Raw genomic sequence first — 5,366 nt, forward strand, 5'->3', positions numbered from 1 at the left:
TTTGCTATAAGTGTGTGTATTTCTCTATAGTTTCCTCCTGAAAATCAAATTTGAATGAACTTCTTCAAAACTTTCATGTTTTTATACATCTTTACCTTTTCACATGTTGCTCTCTCTCAATAGCTCTTCCTCTCCCTTTCGATATCTGATTAAATTTTATTGTTCTTTATTATAAGCCTGAGTGTCTTCGGGAAGGTTTCTCTAATCCTAGGAATAAATGAATCTGATTTGTGAGTATTTTTACAGGTGCATTGGTTTTCTCAAAAATTTGTCAAATATTTTTATCTGCTATAGTTAATATATTAATCACCTGCTTTATTGAATGACTATGTAGCAAAGTCTCTCAGATTCACATGAAGCTTTTTTTCCCCCTTAACCAAATTCTACAAATGAACTTTAATAAATAAATGGTTAAAGTTCAAATTCTGTTTTATACTGGCAGTAATTCATTGATTTATTAAGCAAATACTGCTTATTAAATTCTAGAATTTTTAAATAAGCATGTCAGTGTAAAACTTAAGAAACATAAAAAAGACCAATATACAGTTATAAGTTCTCCTTGTAGTAACAGTAACTGGTCCAGCTGACAGAGTCTTCTGGGCTTGGAACAACTACAGTATGTAGGAAAACCTTGTAAGACACAAATAAAAGATGTTATGCTACATTTTACTATTTTTACAAAATGTCAGTTGTGAAATAAATGACATATTACCTCCCTGCAATACCGAGAAAGGAGAAAATGGTAGTAGTCCTAAGGAGGTGGATTTTACATTAACTTTTACTCTTCTGGATAAAAGTGATTCGTCATGTACACATAATGCTTAAAGTTGCTCAAAGAGGGGTGCCTGGGTGGCTCAGTAGGTTAAGCATTGACCTTTGGCTCAGATCATGCTCCTGTGATTCTGGGCCCCACATTGGGCACATTGCTCAACAAGGAGACTGCTTCTCCCTCTGCCCCTCCCCCCGCTCGTGCTCGCTCTCTCTCTCTCTCTCTCTCTCTCTCAAATAAATAAATAAAATCTTAAAAAAAAATAAAGTTTCTCAAACAGAAATGTAGTGACTTGGACTAAGCTATTAGTGTTCTCATTTTCACACCATGCTTTGACTTATCCAGACACATTAATAATATCAATATCTTCCAAAGCAGAGATTTAATTATATTTTCCAAATAAGGCAATACATTTGGGAGCATGCTTAAAACTGTCATAAATATTTAAAGCTAAAATGAATTCTTCAAAATAAATGAACAAAGTAAAATTGTGTTGCTGTGGCCTTGATTTCATAACATGGAATTTTTTAATCACTCATTTGCTCATCAAAGAAATATAATCATGATGAGGTATGCCTGGGTTCTAGTTATTTCCTTATTTTAATGAGGCAGGATGCATTTTTCATGAAATGTTATTTAAAATGACATTATGATCAACAGATATTTATTAAATATTTACTGGAAGCACATCAAGCACAAGACTCATCACTCACTCAAGCTTCACCAAACTATTTTCTAGGCTAAATTAGTACCAGATTCTTGAACAAATGGTATTGCACAGAGTTGGACAAATGGCTTTATGATGATTCCAGGACCCAATCTATTCCCATGTCCTCAAGTAATCCCCAAAGACCTTGTTTATTTGTTTGTTTATCACTGGGGACAGTGTACTTTATTGATGGTACAGGACAAGGTAGGGCTTCTTGGGTCTGGGATTGAAACTGTGCAGGGGTCAGAAGAGTCTCAGTGTGTTGGTGGATGAGTAAGAGCAAGAACTCCTCAGCAGCTGAGGGCTCGTCTCTTCCTTTCTTGTTCTTGCTGGGGCTGGTGGTCCTGGGGCTTTTGGAGGACATGTGGACCGTAAGGGCCACCACCCTGTTGCTGTAACCAAATTTACTGTCATATCAGGAAATAAGCTTTACAAAGTGGTCATTGACAACAAAGTCGGTCCCTACATCAAAGGTAGAAGAGTGGGTGTCACTGTTAAAGTTGCAGGAGATAATCTAGTTCTCAATGTAGCCCAGGATGTCCTTCAGGTAAACTTATAATGTTTGCTTCATTGCATTCTTGATGTCATCATATTTGGCAGCTTTCTCCAGACTGCAGAGCAAATCTACACCTGATATTTTGGGGATGGGGACACAGAAAGCAATGTCAGTGAGCTTCTATTTAGCTCAGGGATGACTGTGCCCATAATCTTCACAGTGCCAGTAGAAACAGGGATGTTTTGGGCCGTCTCATGGCCATGAAGCCACAGCTTCTCAGAGGGACCATTAGGGGCCACCCAGTGATGGCACGGATTGTGGTCATGTGTCCTTATGTCATGTCAAAATTGTCATGGATGACTTTGGCCAAAAAAACCAAGCACTTGGTAGTGCAGAAGAAATTTCTGACAATCTTGAGAGAGTTGTCATATTTCTCATGGTTCATGCCATTCCAAATGTGGGGTATCAGTGGAAGCGGCAGAGATGATGACTGTTTTTCTTCCATAAGGGAGACCTGTCTTCTCCAAGTTGGTTAGGACACCAGTGGACTCAACAGCATATTCACCACCAGGATCACCCCAATTGATGTTGGCAGGGTATTGCTCCTGGAAGATGGAGATGAGCTTTCTGTTAATGACAGGCTTCCATGTTTCATCCTTAACTGAGCCATTGAACTTGCCATGGGTGGAATCATACTGGACCATGAAGTTGCAATCAATTTAAGGTGTCACTAATAGAGACAATATCCACTCTGCCAGGGTCAAAAGCAGCTCTAATGACCTAGAGCCTGATGTAGTCAAATCAGTTAGTTCCAGTCTTCCCCATCATGTCTTAGGAATGTGTCCTACATTGCACAAGAAGGTATGGATGCCTGCATAATGGGGAGGAACAAAGAACCCCAGTCACTGTACATGCTTTTATCCTTCCCAAACAAATGTGGGTGATATTATATCCTATGACTTCTCCTAATTCTTTTATTTATTTCATCCATTTATTCATTCATTCAATAATTATGGAGGCTACTGTGTGTTCAACACTGTGTAAGACATAGAACATGTTACTTGTTATCAAGTGTTTACATAAGTCATTTTTCACTGGTAAATAATTTTGGCAAGATGATAAGTGCATTATATTAGGTAGCTTTACAGCATTAACAATCTCAGGCAACATTTATTTCTCATTCACATTACACATAGATAGCTGGAGGTTAGCTACTATGACTCTACTTTTTGTGCATTCCCATTTCAGAACTCAGGCTTAAGAAACAGTCCCTATATTGGTCCTGACATTCTCATGGCAGAGGGAATAAAACAAGAAGCTAATTGTCAGTGGCTTAAATATTTCTGCTTAAAGTGATACACAGTTGATTCTCATTCCTGGTATGTTCTACAAAGTCACCACAAACACTTAATTAGCAAATACTGACCTGCAAGTCTCTGGCCATAGTATTTTTGTCAAACAAAATCCATCCCATTTGAGTCATATAAGTGTGTTTGCTAAAATCCTTGTAATATAAACCAGTGTCATTATCATTGAAAACCTGCTCTTCCATATAACCTTCTCCTGTATAACAGTTAGCAGGTATTTAAAAAAAAAAATTCATGCACATTTCTCCAAACTGCAGAACCTGCCTCCCTTGCAAGGTCATTTTTCATGCTATTTCCCTTTTGAAATATACGATTCAGACAGCACCAGCTGCTAAGTGTTCAATATTTTCCTGACCCTAGTTAAAGTGCCTTTCAACAAGGAATTCTCAGTAAGGAAGTATTCCTACAGACCAACAAGCCAGGAGGGGTCCCCAAGATCTCTATTTCTTAGAAGCAATAGCCCTCTCCTTCTCAGTGAGAAATACCCAGAAATTCGATGATCTAGATAAGTTCTTCTCTAATACAGAAGTATATTGAAGATTTAATGAATTGATGAATTATTGGTGGCCTTATTAAACTACTTCCCAAAAGATTCACTGTCCTAAGGTAGCACATTTATAGACCTGGGGTGGGATGGAAGAAAGAGCATGTGTTCATGTTAACTCTGGTTGTAAATAGTAGCTAGTCTTAGCTGAAATAATACTGTTGGCGTTCACAGGACATATAGGCTTTTGAATGCTGCCTTAATTATTTATTGCTTATATCACCATTATAAAATGGTTTTGAGATTTTAATCTTAATAAATAAGTTGGAAACTATTAGGTTTACTGGGGGCCTTGGCAAGCTATAGTCAGTAAGTCAAATCCTGCCTGTTACTTGTTTATGTAAATAAATTTTTATTGGAATACAGCCACACTTTTGTGTTTATGTACTATCTATGGCTGTTTTCACACTACAGCAGCAGAGTTAAGTAGTTGCAGCAGAGACCATATGGCCATAACACTGAAAACAGTTACTATCTGGATCTTTACAGAAAATGTCTGTCAACCTTGGCCTTAAACTTACAGTAGATGTGTCAAATAAAAGACATTAATAGTGAAATCATGAAGAAACACGTTGAAAAAAGAATATCCTTCCACAAAAATGTTATTTCCAGGGCTTCTTGCCTAGATCAGTGGCACTGAATGTGAGTTGATTACAAACTTGTGCAAGCAGTTAGTGCATAACCATTTATGATACCTTCTACATTAAGGAAAGCATATAATATTTTAGGAAAGCTATTCTATTTACATCAGATCGGGAAATAATATGTTTGTGAATTGGTTAAGTTGAATCAAAATATTTCACCAACTATTTCACCGACTATTAATATGTTAATAATAATTAACATATTGATTATCATTGATTCAACTATTTGAGTTTGGCTAATTAGCACACAAAGAGACTCTCTGGGAGGTGTATTGGCGGCTATGAAGGATTAGGCATAGAACTGTTCCCATAAAAGAGTGAATTTTATTGTGTATAAGTTATATCTTAATAAAACCAATTTATTTATTTTTTCAGGTTATTTTTTAAAAAAGATCCTATATCTGCATATTTTAAATTCCAGCCATTAATTTGAGTTTTATAGAAGAACTCTTTGACTGACAGCATCATTGCTATTTAAGTGATAATAGGACCCATGGCATTCGAGGTCCAGAAGGAACACTTCAGTTTCTCTCCACTTAAAAACAACATTCTGGGGGCACCTGGGTGGCTCAGTGGGTTAAGCCTCTGCCTTTGGCTCAGGTCATGATCTCAGGGTCCTGGGATGGAGCCCTGCGTCGGGCTTTCTGCTCAGCAAAGAGCCTGCTTCTCCCTCGTTCTCTGCCTGCCTCTCTGCCTACTTGTGATCTCTCTCTCTCAGTCAAATAAATTAATAAAATATTTTAAGAAAACAAAACAAAACAAAATAAAAAACGACATTCTGCCCGAAGAGCAGAACTATACTGCAAGAATATTACCACATCTGCTCCACAACGAGAC

General features: G+C 37.4%; 1 pseudogene; it reads right to left on the reverse strand.

Moving 5' to 3' along the window:
- Positions 1-1,566: 1,566 nt before the first annotated feature.
- LOC116866056 lies at positions 1,567-3,418 on the reverse strand (annotated as a pseudogene).
- Positions 3,419-5,366: the final 1,948 nt, after the last annotated feature.

The sequence above is a fragment of the Lontra canadensis genome, unplaced genomic scaffold, assembly GCF_010015895.1.
Source record: "Lontra canadensis isolate GAN:19392208 unplaced genomic scaffold, GSC_riverotter_1.0 scaffold9, whole genome shotgun sequence".
Classification (NCBI taxonomy): Eukaryota; Metazoa; Chordata; class Mammalia; order Carnivora; family Mustelidae; genus Lontra; species Lontra canadensis.